This window comes from Anser cygnoides, chromosome 3 (genome assembly GCF_040182565.1).
Source record: "Anser cygnoides isolate HZ-2024a breed goose chromosome 3, Taihu_goose_T2T_genome, whole genome shotgun sequence".
Classification (NCBI taxonomy): Eukaryota; Metazoa; Chordata; class Aves; order Anseriformes; family Anatidae; genus Anser; species Anser cygnoides.
This window is the reverse complement of record NC_089875.1, coordinates 8,442,342-8,457,500: the sequence shown is the minus strand read 5'-3', so window position 1 is coordinate 8,457,500 and position 15,159 is coordinate 8,442,342. Positions and strand designations below refer to the sequence as shown.

General features: G+C 42.8%; 1 long non-coding RNA gene across 4 annotated transcripts in view; it reads right to left on the bottom strand.

The window, feature by feature from the left end:
• The window catches only part of LOC106036665 (uncharacterized), a 76,650-nt gene that overhangs the window by 14,589 nt on the left and 46,902 nt on the right, over nt 1–15,159 (bottom strand). For all 4 annotated transcript variants that reach the window (XR_010830031.1, XR_010830033.1, XR_010830030.1 and 1 more), the window contains 3 exons: nt 10,471–10,576; nt 1,457–1,668; nt 679–868 (listed from right to left, as the gene is read on the bottom strand). This is a non-coding gene — a long non-coding RNA (uncharacterized lncRNA). The remainder of the gene's footprint in view (nt 1–678; nt 869–1,456; nt 1,669–10,470; nt 10,577–15,159) is intronic.

The following is a 15,159-nucleotide window of genomic DNA, read 5'->3' as shown; positions in this document are numbered from 1 at the left end:
ATCCTTTATGAAAAGTAGGCGTACTTGTATATTAGCTTCACAGCCACTGAAGTCGATGGGGATTTTACCTGCAGAAGAATGTTACAGCTGGATTCTCTGGCACGTTGTTGGGATCACATCCCTTTCATTATACATGCACAAATGAACGCACACCACTGATACGCCAGTAATGAACAGCTTCAGAGAAATCACAAATATTATCCAGAATGTGCTTTACACGGAACGTGAGGAACAACACTAAGCCTGGCTTTGCAGCCTCCCTCATCGTGCTTCAGCCACTGGGTATCGCTGCCTCTTTTGAAGGCAGCCCAACTCCAACACACCACGAATCTCCCCTCGCTGCTCCGTCTGTGCAGGGCTGGAGCACAGTTTGCACCTCCTGCCTGCAGTGAAGTAACTACACCTGGAGATTTTAGGGAAAGCCAGAGCAATGCTCCGACACCCCCAAGAACCATAAATCCTGCTGGACCTGGTCCTGGCTGTCTCCTTCTCCCTGCCCATGGGTCTGCTGCCTGCTGTGCCGTACTGCGCTGTGCCCTGCTAAGGGTGGTGGCCTGGCTACAGCCACTGCTGGGGCATCGGGAAGACTCTGCGGGGTGGGAAGCCCCAGCCGCAGCATCCTGATCGATGCCACTGCTGGAGTTGGGGCCAGCGAAGGCAGATGCAGTCTGTTTGTACCTGTGGCTGTTTCCAGCCGGGGCAAGAGGCTGGCAGCTGCCCTTCCACACAGGAGAGGACCCACAGACACTTCTCTACCCGTGCTGTGAACAGCCTTGGAGTCTGTCCCCACCGTCGGGCTGAACCACAGGAGCACCACACCTCTCTAGCAACAGGGCCAGTCATGTTCCTTCAGCACACGAGCAATTACCTGCAATGTAATAAAATGTGAAAAATAGCTCACGGCTACAACAGAGGCTCGCCCCTGAAACAACACAAGCTGCCCTACCAGTGCTCCCCACAGCACAGCACGCTTGAAGAAGTAGGTGACTGACTGAGCAAGGAGACGTTGCCTGCACAGCAAACAACGCTGCATTCACTTGCTCTTCTTTCATACTGGAAATGTGGAGCGTGTTTGCTTTAAATAGGGCAAGTACCCTAAATGTCGGAGCACTGCACGGCTGGGCAAGGGTCTATTCAGGGGAAGTTCCTCACCTCCCATGACCAGCTTCCTACCAGTGACTGTGAGACATTTACGGGACCTACCAAAGCATTTCCCTTGGTCTGCAAGGGGCTGGCTCCAGCGGCTGCTGCGTGACCTTGGCACGGTGTGAAGCCCAGCTCTGTGGCTGGCCTCGTAAACCACCCAGAGGACATAAGGGAACCCCAAACGGGCTGCGAATCCAGCCCACTCTCTTCACTGGCATTCAAATTTTACGGTTAGCATTGCGCCTTTAGTTTGCAGTCCTGGGGAAGAACTCAAATGAGAAAGGAACAGCACGGAGGCAGTGGAACCTACCCTGTGAGTGAATAACTGGTCGTCCATGAGAACAGCCCCAGTTTGAAGCAGCAATACTAGGACTTGGCTAGCCTCATACGGTGTCCTTTCTCTTGTGGAGACACAAAGGCACTGACACTACATGGTCAGCCACTGCTGCTCTGAAGAGCTGAAAGGAGTTTTAGTTGTTAAAACCAGAGCATCCCATCACTCCACAGCAGTCAAAAGCAATTCTGTAGAAACAAGAGGGACAGAGAAAGCCCAATTTCTATTAAAAATATTGATGAAATCCAGTGTTATGACCTGTTATGACTGATTTAAGACTTCTATTTTCTTTAACACTTTTCAATTATTTCCCCTTCACACACACACTATTCATCAGCTTAGAAAAATCTCTCTGGCCAGCATGCAGATTTTCAGCCTCAATCGCTACAGTGCATGAGTTCTAGATCTGAGAGGCCAAAAAACATCTATTTGACTAAAGAGCTATAAGGCAGCCATAAAAATTATGGATCACAGAAATAAGCAATTAGTGTTATCTTCAATTGCTTTATTGGCAGTATTCTCTCGTTAGAATAGAGGCAGCAGTAAAACAGATTGCAACATACTGTATAACAGCATATGGGATTTTACATTATAATGCTATTCTCTGCCAAGAAGTCATATTTTCATTTGAATGCATGGAACAGATTATCACAGGGTTTCCAGCATTAGAAGTGGATGACCCTCTCCTCCTCCCTTCCCCCAGCCTCTTGGCTATTAGCAGCCTTTTAGGTTACGACTACATCAAAATAAGCATAGCAGCAGCGCGGTAATAAGGGAGCTCTGGCTCCCGAATATTGACTTGTGCTCCGAGACCCCTGGCTCACGCAGACTGGGCATGTCACAGAGCTATGGAGATAATAAACTCAGCCACGCAGGCAGCGGGCAGACGCGGAGCTGAGGCTTTGCCAGTCTTTTCACCCAGCTGGCTTCAGCTCCAGAGGAAGCTGCTTGCCCGCCCATCTAATCACAGCTGAAGTGCCACAAAGGCAGCCACTAGCAAGAGGGCTGGAAAGAAAACAATAGGAATAATAAGAGGGGGAAAAACAGATTCTTTATACTGTATTTAACACTAGGGGTATTTTCTGCAGTTTGTGGCCGTAGCTCATCTCTACAGGGCGGCAGCAGCGTTTCGGGGCCAAGAATCCCATCCCCACGGGGCGATGCGCGAGGCCAGCAGTTCACCTGCCCATTGGTGAACAAACAGGAAAGGCTTTATCATCCCACAACCGCTCTGTTCCAATACAAACCAGCACAGTACAGGACTCGGAAAGCCTCAAAAACCAAAGAGAAGTTGCACCGGAGTTGCGCTCGCAGCTGCTTCATATATGCCCATCACCAAATGCACTTCTGAAACGCCGACGTGTTGATGAGCAGAGGGAAGAGGGGGGAGAGAGGGGTTAAACGCTTAAACAAAACGCTCTGGGGGGAAAAAGCACTTGCCTTTCGAGGAACACAGGAACTAGAAAAGCGAGAGGCATAGGTAGTAATTTACCAGAACAAAGAAACCGGATAGAATTAGGTTTTGTGTGTTACTATTTATTCAGCTCTAATGAAAGCCAAATAATTTGATAAAGCCTCAATTCCCATCTGTATCTCTGAATTTCTGCACATATCCAAGACACAGATTTTATGGGCTGCATTTCACATTTCCAAATTTTCATTTTAATCCTGGAATTCAGAAGTTGAGCATTGTTACCAAAGCAGCACTATTAAATGATGAAAAACAAATTAATATGTTGAATTACATAGAACCGTCCAATACACATTCTCCTTTTTGAGTATAACTTTCTTATAAGGCACAACTACAATGTGTTGTAGTATCCTGAAAAGTGGAAGAAAAAGTCCCTTTCTCAGCAGTGATTAAAGGTGTTTAAAAACAGTCTGTCATCCTCTTAATTTCTGCTGGGGACAGTCAGTTATTCGCCACAAACGTCAGACCGAAACTTCTGCCTCAGAAAGAGCTACAGAAATACTGGCAATAAAAAAGTGGGTTTTAAAATGTTCTGGAGTTTTCTGGACAACTTGCTGAGCAGATCAGCATGCAGGATGTGCGGGTGTGGGAAGATGAGGAGGATTTCTAAACTGTTGGAGAAAACTCATGTCCCTCTGTGGTCTGTCCCTGCTCCTGAGACATTTTATTCAAAGACTGAAATACTTTGAGAAAGCACATTTCGTGAGGCATTTGTCAGGCATTTGCCCAAAAATGCTCACAGAAGGATGGGAACACTAGGGTAACCCTAAAATGACTTTGCTCCGTCCTCACCAGAAAACGTTAAGCCCAGGCCTTCAGCTTTTCATTTGCCAAAGAGCGGTGCAATCCAAAATGAGCCACAGAACAGATGCTCTGGTAAGAAACACCCAGCTAACAGGTACATATTGCTCTAGTGACCAGAAGCTTTCCTATCGCTAACTTTTCATTTATGTGCCACATGCATTTGGTTAGTTACCTCTCCCTGCCATCACCACCCCTGGCAATAACCCCGAGGGAATTTTTTGTCATCCTCAGTGGTCGCAGCTCTCAGCACTGCTCAGAAAGGCTGGCCTGTCATTCAGGTGCTAAAACATGAGCACTTCCATAAATCTGACCCCATACAAGGATGCGCTTTTATAACACTGAGAAAATTTGCTGGTTTTTCCTCCCTTCTTTGAAAAGCAACGGGCTTCCTGCAAGAGGCTGTCCAATCTCGGTGCTCAGTGACCCCAGCAGGATCCGATGGCACTGTGTGTTACACAGGATTGAGCTGTTTGGGGAACTGAGAGCGTGAAAGAGAGCAAATAATCTGGTGACTGCTTATCACTATGCAAAATTACTGAAGGTAGCACAAGCAACAAGCCCAGAATGCTTTGGAAAGATGAGCTTGCTCACATATAAAATCCATATAAAGCATCTGCTTTTTGTACAACTAAACTCTGTATAATAGCAACCTTTTTCCCCCTTTCTCTGTATTTAGCAGCTGTTGCAGCCCAGCTCTTGAAAAAGAGGAGTACACATCACAAAGCCGTGTTGGAATCAAGCTGAGCTTTCTTGTCTGTGTTAGGTTCCAGGCTCAAGGGACTGCATGTTTTGAAAATGTCACTGTGCTATTTTTTCACTGAAGGTGGGCTTACCAAGTCAGGTGACAAAAGCTACAAAAGACAGTAGAATGAAAAGATCCTTCTATCCTACTTTCGTGTCCTAACCATTAGTGCTATTTAATTAAGCATTCTTCGAGAGAATGCAAAGATGACTACAGTTTTCTAAAAGAATAACACTTTGCTGAGCAACTGTCAGGTCCCTGTCATCCTCTTATGCAAAGGCAAGATGAAGGGCAGCTCTCACAAAATAGTCAGTGGTCACTGTCTTCTCAAAGGAAGCACCTGCTAGTCTCTAATCTTATAACCAATAGTCCCATACAGAACATCCCGCCCATCCCTGACCAAATCTTTGGCAGGGTGTAAGGACAAGTTCAGGCAAAAACGTTTTAATGTGTTCCAGACAGTATCCAGTAACTGAAATGCTATTTTAGGGCTGCACGGTAGCTTGCTCCAGGAAGGGGGCTGATCTCACATTAACGTGCACACATACTTGGATTAAGGGCACTATGTAGAGAAAGGCTCCTTTTTTCCCATCCCTCTATTCCCTCCCATCTGCTCCTTTCCACAAGTCTCGGGATCTCAGCTAACCAGAGGCTGCAGCACTAATGGGAGGGGGACTCATCTTTCCTGGGGAGGAAAAGAAGAGAGAGAAAGTTGTTTTGTTTTGGCTCAGCTCTGTAATGAATTTGTGGGTTGCAGAAATTGATCTGTCATAGTGCAACAGATTGTAGCTTGATCTGCCAACAAATTGCAAGCAACAGTAGGTAATGACTAATTGCAAGTGTCAGGGTTTTTTCTTTCTTCCCTTTTTTTTTTTTTTTAGGGAAAGGTAATCTTTTCTCAAGGAATATAAGAACTGTGATTAAATGAACAAAGGCAAAAATAGAGAAACTTGACTTTTTTTTTTTTTTTGTATAAACATTACTGATAAATAATCTGTACTCAGGTTACAGTTTATACCCTACAGCCTCCTTCTATCCTCCTAACAGTCTCACCCCTTCCTTGGTTCACGTCCTCTGCAGGACTCAGGACTGCCCCACTCCTACCAGTTAGGGCATCCCAAAACTTTTGATATCAGTCTGCAGAGACTCCTGGACTGCAGCAAGGAGTGTTGCTGCATGCTCACTGACACACTGGCACAGTCGACGCAAGGAGCTTCACCTGGTTTTTCATAGAAATGGATTTGCAGTTAAATCTGTCAAGAACTACAGACCACAACCAACCAAAGTTTGGTTTCTTCTTCGCATGCAGCTGGGTCTGTGCTCAGATAACCAAATGGCTTGACCACAAAAAGTGCCAGCGAGGTATAAGTCCTGCTGTAGCTTGTCTGACAGCAAGGAGTACAGAAGAAGTGAGAAGCTCTGCGGGGTCTCACCATTTTCTGTCCTCTCCACACAGGCCGAATTACAGCACCAGCCATATGCTTAGGGTGAAGTGCCTCCCTGAACATCTATAATCAGGACCACACGGATAAACAGGATCAACGACAAGAGCAACACTCACCCAGGCCATGCTAGAAGAGATTCTCTTCCCTCTTTCCCCTGAGCTGACTGCATTTCAGGGCTCCTTTTCCCTTTGGCAAAGCCCCAGTCCCACCTACTCTTCCAGATTTGTCTTTTCTGAGGAGCAGGAGGGGAGGAACTGAGGTGCAGCAGAGCCCACCACCCTCAGCATCTCCTTTTTGATCAGCTGATAGCCTCTATTCCTGCTGGCCTAACAAAAGTGGCTGAGAAGCAAAGCAAAGTAAAAACTTACACAAGCTTGTCTTTTCTCATTTTCCTGCTGAGAAATGGTTATAGCATTTTAACAATGCTCTGCCCAATTCTGCCTTTTTTTTTCCCTCTCCAGGACAAGCAGGGCATCCTGGAGGTTGGTCTGTTAGAGCCAACGTCCTCATTACCACCGTGCTTCACCATCAGTCTCTTGACATCAGTTCCCTCTCTGAAGGCTGCTGTAATTTGTGCTGTCTCCCTTGTTTTGGTGTAAAGAAAAGAGAAAGAAAAGCAGCTTTTTCTCATTTCCAATTTTTCTGTTTCTGGTTAAGTCAGAAAATCAGAATTATTCTCAACAAACACTGGATGTTAGGAAGTTTACCCACAACTCAGTCTGTGAGCAGGTGTCATTGCCTGCTTCCTTCCTCATCATTCCCTGAGGTCCACCCATGATATTGCTGTTTATCCCCTACAAAGACATGCAAATGAAGGGTTTTTAATATTAGCGGGGTAAGAACTGGGGGAAGACCAGAAACATCTATGGGTATCGGACTAAAATAGAAAAACCTAGAAGAAAGCAGGCAGGCAGACAACACCAGGGAATATCATCAAAAGTAAAGCTTAGGAGGGAATTCTGGCACAGAAGAAGGGAGGGGAAAAAAAAAAAAAAAAACAGATCTGAAATGAAAACGATTGAAGAAGAAGAAAAAAAAACAACATTGCTTTTTATTCATTGTCATCTTTTCCTTCATCACTAGAAGTTTTGACTCCTCTGCAGCAGCTCACTGGCCTTGTAGCCTGTGGCAGGGTCACTGAAGACCCTCAGAGTTACAGTGTGTGCAGACAGGAGGAGACAGAAGCAGAGTCAACCCCAGAAAGGGCACATGGATGAGCAGCACGGTGTCACCTAAATGCCACACTTGTGTTCTTGAAAGGCAGCACATTTCAGAGGGAAAACATACATCCACATCTTGATAGCTACAAGCTTGCTTAAAGTGCTTACATTTATTGTAAAACTGTCTCAGCTTTTCAACTTCTGTGCTGCAGACAACTTAAAATCCAGATTTTCAGCGCAAATCTCCAGCTTCACATCATCACCTATATCTTTTACATTTAAACACTACATGACAGCCCAGCCATTTGACAACAGTAATATAGTGCAGCTAACACGTACATAGCATGGTGTTGACAGGGGTATTGTGATGAGCTAGCATTGGTCTAGACAAGAGCCAAACATCGGTGCTGTGAACAATGGAACATCCTTTACAAACCACAGGCAAGAGGGAGACAGCTTTCAGGAAAAGGGAGAATTTCACTTCGGGGTGGACGGTGTAGGTCATGTAGAGTAAAATACATACAGCACAAACCTGCTGTATAATCGCAGGGCAGGGCCAGCAAGGGTAATGGCTGATACCTAAGCACTGCCTGCACTCAGCGCGCCGAGGAATTTCATTCACTGTGAATATTCAGAAATACAATCATAAAATTCAGTGTTTGCAAGTACCTGTGCTAATGTGATTTGACCTCTCATTGTTCAGGTAAAGCAAACATGACAAGGTCACTGCATATTTCAGCTGCAGTTCTTTTTATTTTAATATGAGAAATATTTGTGAGCTTTTTTTCTATACTTTGCTCAGACCTCTTCAGCTCAAATTCACTTAGTAGGAAAGTGCTTATGTTCCATTTAAGCAGAAGCAAAGTCTGTGTACTCAAATATCCTTAAAGGAAATTGTATTTTACAGATCAGAGATAACGTTGCTAACAACAAAGACTTTCTGCCTTTCCTCTGCCAAAAAAGTCAGAAAGCTTGCAAGTAACTGCAACCACCCAAATAAGAGGTTAAGAAAGATTTTCAGTCTGTTCACAATATTTTATTATTGTAATTCATCTTAGAGGGAATTTAACAAAAAACGAATCCTAAAATTCAACTACGAGTCACCGGTCACAGCAAAGCAGCCTCGTAAATTTTTGTATCATTTAGTAATGAAAAGTAAGTGGAGAACAGGAACACCCCAGTGACTAAACACGAAGTTCAGATGCAGTACAGTGTCTGTCTTCCATGGTGTCCCGGATAACCCAACTCACATTTTACTGTAACATAAATATATTATTTTTATTTATTCAATCCTCTGATTTTTCTTTTTTCTTTTTTTTTTAAGCTTACCTCAAGAGCATTTGCCAGGCTTACAGGAAAAGACACTTAATAAAGTGCATTAATAAAGTGAGGAACATTTAATGATCATGACTTATAATGTTCAGGCTGTTAAAAGCTCATGTAGTACATTGATTCTTATTCTACAGTCACCAAGAGACTAGAGGCAAATAGGAAAGGGAAAATATTCAAAGCAGTTGTAGCTAACTACCCCAAACCAGTTACCAAAATCTGACAAGACTGCAGACAGAAAAGGAGCACAAACCGGAAGTAAACCCGAGACCCTAATGACATCAGAGGCGTCTCTTTGCACAGAGGATTCTTAGCTGATGAAACAATTTGCCGGGGGCAATAACTTAAAAATTATTGCATGATTCTTGTAGGACAGCATCCTGTTTTTGATAACAGCCAATTCTGAACGCAGGAAGGAGAGGCACAGTCCCTCTCCTGCCCCTCTTGGTACCCAACGGTATAACGCTGTACCACGAGGAGAAATGTATCCTCCATCCCAGCCAGTGAATATTTTGTCCCTGCACGAGGTGTAACAACAGCTCTTACTTCAATCCTAGTTATAGGGGCTAGAGAAGCTACAACTCTGGTATTAAAAGTTAATTTCTGTTGGGCTTTATTAAAGTAAGCTGTTTTGGCTTCGTCTCGTCCTGCAGCACTGAGTTCCACGGGTTCAACGCCACACCACGCGTCACGCTCGCTCTCTCGCTCTAATGAATCACTCTTTGGCCCCTTGTTGTTCTATTTTGAGTTCTCTCTTTTTCTTTTGTTACAGGGAAACATAACGAGAAGCAGTAGACCGGCTTGATCCATGCCCTTCATTATTTTATATGCTTCTGCCACATTTCCTCCTGCTCTTCTTCTTTCCAAACTAAATAATAACCCTGCCCTTTTTAATGTAGCCTTGTATGAAAGGCTCTCAGATGGCTCTACACATTTTCTTTGCCCTTCTCTGGACCATTCTATTTCTGTTATGTCTTTGAGATAAGGTGACCAAAAGTGAACATGATTTTCAAGGTAAGGACATGCCATTGATTTATATGGTGGCATTAAAATATTTTCCTCTTTATGATTTATCCTCTTTGACCACCCTTGCATTGTATTCTGTGTCTTCCTGACTGACAACTAGCACTGTCCTACAGAGCAGCCGTCTTAATTGAGCTGACTTCATTGACTCTCAAGTTAGCACTAATTCAAAACACAAAAGCACGCCTGAGAAGTGGGATTTCATTGTACACAATTTCATTATATTTGCCAAGTACACAGCCTGATCAGCCCTGGATTTCCTCAAAATGTGATGAAACGCTGATTAGCCAAAATAATGTAGCATGATCAGCATTTTATGTCAGCTCCCACAGAAATTAGAAGGTAAGTACTGGGGGCTGCAGGGGAGGAGAGGAGGGCAAAAGATGCAAGGAAGGCCAATTTATTCCTGTGCTCGGTTTCCTCTTTTAAACAGGTGCTAAACTCAAACCAGGATCTACCCTGAAGTTATTAAGATTCCTTATGAGGTCTTTATGCAGCACCCTGTAAAATCCTTGAAAGACTAAATATATTGAATTTACTAATACCATTTTCTACCTTACTTTGTCAGCCCTTTAAAATAAAATTCAGAGTCACACTGACTGTTAGCATAAATCAGAGTTCCTCATCATCCTGGAAATACCATTAAGCTTTACATTGCAGAAACTGTGCTCATTTATGCCTGCGACATACATACATGTGCTAGGTGTCCCGATTCTTCTCTGACTGCAGCTAGGCTAATTCGTCTAAGCATTTAAGCCCCTGCTTAGTCAATGCAACATGCAAATTTACTTAAGAATTTCTCCTGGGCTTAAGGCTGTGATTTAGGGAATCACTTAAATGTGCACATTTACTTAATTAAGCACATGTGGTAAACACGACTTCATATGCTTAAACACCTCACAGGACTGAGTGAAGAATGACCCCTATGAAGACAATGGATTTACAGTGGGGCACAAAAGGGGAGGTTTACAATTCTATTTTTAATGAAATTTTTCAAACCAGCCCTTAAACCTTACCATTTAGATCAGCAATTCTTCATGTTTACATCATCAAAGATATCGAGACATCACTGGGATCTTGCTGTTCCTTGTTGTTCCTCACAAGTAGCTACTGCAGAAGGAACTAGGAGAGAGGTTAACTTTTCTCTATCTTTTTTCCTCTTTTAAAAATCTGTTGATAAATGTATCACTGAAAGGCACTGAATCAGAGCCCAGAATTTCTGAAATATAAGGATATGCAGGATGCGAAGCATGCACAGAAAGAACATATGCTTCCCCAACGTCCTGAAATCTGCTGCAGGCCTGATCTTGGAAGGACCATCTCTAAGGGCAAGAGAGTAAATGAAACCTGCAATCCCTCTGACAAACAGGGAAGCACAAGTGCCCATGGAGGCAGGAGTTTTACTGCTACAAAAACTGGGAGCTGAACCAAGAACACCAACATATTTCACAACGGCCACTGGGAAGACATTAGTCTTTTGCTCACTGAATTACAAGTAGGGATAGGCAAATTAACTTGAATACAAAAAAAAAAAAAGACAAAAAAAAAAAAGACTGAGCCAAACATTTATCCAAAACTTTATCAGATATATCACAGACCTTTTTATACCTTTGAAAATGGTCATACACTTTTATTATAATTTTTCAATATTGTATATTCTTGAGCTTCCCGGATTTGGATAAAAGTACTGAAATGTCAAGATACCAACTGTTCTTGCCGTATTTTCAATCTGTTTTACAGATTTAAGAGACTCAGATATTGAAGGTGCAGTTAAGCTTGCCCAATGTGTACAACCTGTAACTGACCTTAAAAAAGCAATTAAAAAAGTTATCATTTCTACCCTTGCATTGCACCAGAGTCAGAGGAACAACCACATGGAAAGCCTAAATAATATGTAATGAACAACAGACGGAAGGGAAAATTTAGTACCTTCAACAGTATCCAGTAAACCTTACTTTAATGTATGACAGAAATAAGTATTTGACTTAGGCACTATCATAAGACGAGGGAGAAAAGAGTTTTTTCATTTTTTTCTTTTGAGTTTAATGTCAACCAGTACACTGAAAATGTAAGTATTACATTATTCCCTTGACCTGTCAAGAAGAATGAGGAGGAAGAAATGTGGATTCTTAATTGTAGGATGGAAAAAAAAATAAAATAAGGTGCTCCAAAAAGTGAAAGGATCCATTTGAATGAAACAGGTATCCACTTCAGGCTTTACTGGAGTACAGAGATCCTGACCAAGAGTGGCTGTTTCAATCCAGGTGTCTTTATTAAGCAAAGATTGACATATATGCCCAACATGAAGGAGCTTTGTGATTGGTAACAAATGTCTGCCAAGGCTATGATGACAACAAAGCAGTAGACATATGTAGCTTTCAGTAAATGTGATTTGAACATAGGTCTTTAGAGATGAATGGCTAGCAAGCTGACTTGCTTGCCAGCTTCACCTCACTGTCACCTAACTTACAACAATTCCTTAGAGGAAAACACATTATGTAGCACAATGCCTGTAGTAAAAAGAATTACATGTACTAAAACTTCCAGGCACCACATGGTCCCTGCCTTATTCACAGACACCAAACTAGTCTGTCAGGCACTATGCACTGAACTGCTTCTGTTGATTTTATTTAGGCAACATCTTTTGAAATAGCCAGCATAAAATGATTACTACAGAATTATCAGGTGTATGGCAATTAAATTCAAATGATGAAAATTTTAGTCTGTTTTGGTGACTAAGGCCTTAGGTCAAATGTCAAAATCCAGACACAAATGGTGGGAATTCAAAGATCAAAGCAGATAATGTCTGGAAGAAATTATTTACACTGCATTTTTTTCAACTCACTTGCACAGCCTTAGTTTATAGCGTTGAGGAGACGGAGGAGCACAGCCATCCTGACACAAGCCCTAGGGAAGCGTGCAGCTAGCACCAGGCCCAAGGAAGCTGAGCAGCGAACGGCTGGGTCTGTGCTACCTGCGCTGATGGTGTCACACTGACGGGTTGCTCCCGATGCACTTCTGTGTGCTGCTGCCAGGCAGCAAACCCAGGCGTAAGTGCCTGCGGGGACATAGGGCGGTCGAGCAGGTGCCCTGGTCTGACCAGCCAAGGGAGCCGGGCTGCATGCTCTGGGCGAACGGGCATTGACCCCACAGCTGAGAGACACACAGAAGATCTTTCCACTGTCTTTTATATTTGGTATATGGTTAAATGCCTGTTGAATGGAAGGCTGCGTGTAAGGTGGCTCAAAAATGAATTAAAACAATTGCTTCAAAATTAGTATTAGAGAAAAAAAGCAGTAATTACCGTAGCCTAAACCAATTAGCCATGTTGCTTCTTTGTGTAGCCGGTGATGGCTCCTCATCCAAAGAATGATCTGTTCCTGTCACTCTTCTTCAGATGTTACCTTGCAACATGTCCAGCCCCCAACCTCATCAGAACCATTGTGACCTGATATCCTGCAGGTAAAGACTTTCTGCTGATTTATTAAAAAAATCTTATATTTTACTGCTCAAATGTTCTCTCTAGAGCGTGGCCACGTGACCAGTATAATGACAATCTGTCTCTCTGCTAACATTTCTCTACTTCGGTTATTTGTTTGATAAAGTGAGGAGCTTCCCTTTTGTTGCCCTTCATCAGAGCTTAATGTCTTTACTTTGGGATCAATATACTTTATGAATAATTTTATTTCCTTCTATTTTTATGGTCTTTTCTCCTCATTATCATACTGAGTTTATTAGCTGGTGCTGTCAGTATCTTTACCCTGTCATATGTTCCTGAGGTACAGTAAATATCACTTGTGTTGTAATTAATATGCACACCCTCTGCAGTAATTAAAGCACAGACCCCTTCAACCAGCTGAGCTTCCTACACTAATTCCACCTTATCTTCATAATGAACTTATTGTAATCTAAAACTACCACTGAATATTGTTCAGTAAGGATAGAAGAATGAAATCTAATGAGATGCAATAATATTTTTGAACATGTTAATATAAAAAAAATGAATTTAATTAGCCTTAAATCTAATTAAATTTCCTGTACAATCAAAATCCCCCCATTTATCCCACAAAAACACTGATTGTGCAACACTAGTGCCCCTGCGGAGATTTACACAAAGATGGAGACCCAACACCTCATCCTCTACCCATGAAATTCTCACAGATACCTATCTAGAGGGTGTTCCGCCCACGGATCGTTACAGAAAGAATAGAAATCTGTTCGGGGATGTGGTTCACAAATCAGAACAGGAAGGTGAAGATGGAGAGGCAATTCAAGCCCCCTGAAAAGAAACCCACCAATGAAATAGTTTGGCAAATGCTTCCAACAGGGGATGGGGAAGGAATATTGAGTATATAATGCGCAATGGTATAATGCAGAATGATTAGAGGCAGACTGGGTACAAGAAGCTCAGATCTTATTTGCTGAAAACATTTCCATATGGAGACTAGCGCCTAAGGTGCAGACTCACACAATAGGAAGAAAACTGGCAGGCTACATAGACTGAAAATTGGCTGAAGGGCAAGAAACAAACAGGGGAAGTAAATGGGATTATTTCAAGGTGGAAAGAGGTTACCAGTAGGGTACAGCCCAGCTTTCTAATTATTCACAGTAATGACTTGGATGGTAGTATGGAAAGGATCATTTCCAAGATTGTAGTAACTGGGAAGCACAGTGGTAATAAATACCAACGTAATCCAATAGCCATTTCATTAATAGTTAATTTGAGAACCAGAGAAGTTGCATAGGAAAGTGTTTGCATGTATCATGAGGCAGGATTGAGACATACAACGGCACAAAAATTGAATGACCTTCCCTTGTAAATGGTCATTCTAGAAGACGCTTAAGCAACAGCCGTTGAGCAGCTCCTTGTGCTTTATTGATTGATGTCAATCTGTCCAGTTCCAGAGCGTTAACTTCACTTTAAAACGTGCCCTTTTCTGTCATTCTTTTCCTGTAACCCCTTAAGCATGCCTCATTGCCTACACCAAAAAATTACGTGGTCAGATATTGATTTGTGACTCGCTGGTTGATGTCTGAATAGTAAGAAAATGAATTGACTTCAAGACATGTGGATAAACAAGCAAAGAAAACAAACAAAACCAAAAAACACACCTAAATTTCTGCTGAATTGGACTGACACAGTCTGACATCAAACTATGGAGAACTGTCCTAAAAGGAGAAGATTGTTCCCACATTCCCCAGAAGAGGAGAGAGTCATATTCCATAAGCCATTACGGAGAAACCCTTGGTCCTAAAAAAAATTACATCATCATTATTATTTTTTCTGACACATGAAAGAATTCATATATAGATATTTCACTGACCTTCCAGAGCCTATAAGGCATGGTCAGCCAAGCAAAGAAGGAGGAAAAAAGAATACCACAGTGCTTCATCTGTTCAACATTCACGAGGTAGCCCCCACAACTCAAAACACACCACCACAACACACAAAAGCTCCTTTGCTTGCCAACACCGAGAGCACGTACAGAGCATTCTATGCCCAAGAACAGAAATTTCATCCAAGTCTCCCTGCCCTATAAATCGAGGGTTACAAACAGGCCCTTCAGGCCCCTCTCACTGCCTTCTTTCTGCACCTCGCTTCTGAGAGAAGTGGCAAAGACTGACTGTGCGTGTTTGCTGAAGCTGGTGGACTAAGCAGCAAGCCAATCTGAGCATTTTTAATTTTTTCTCTCAAACTCTACTCA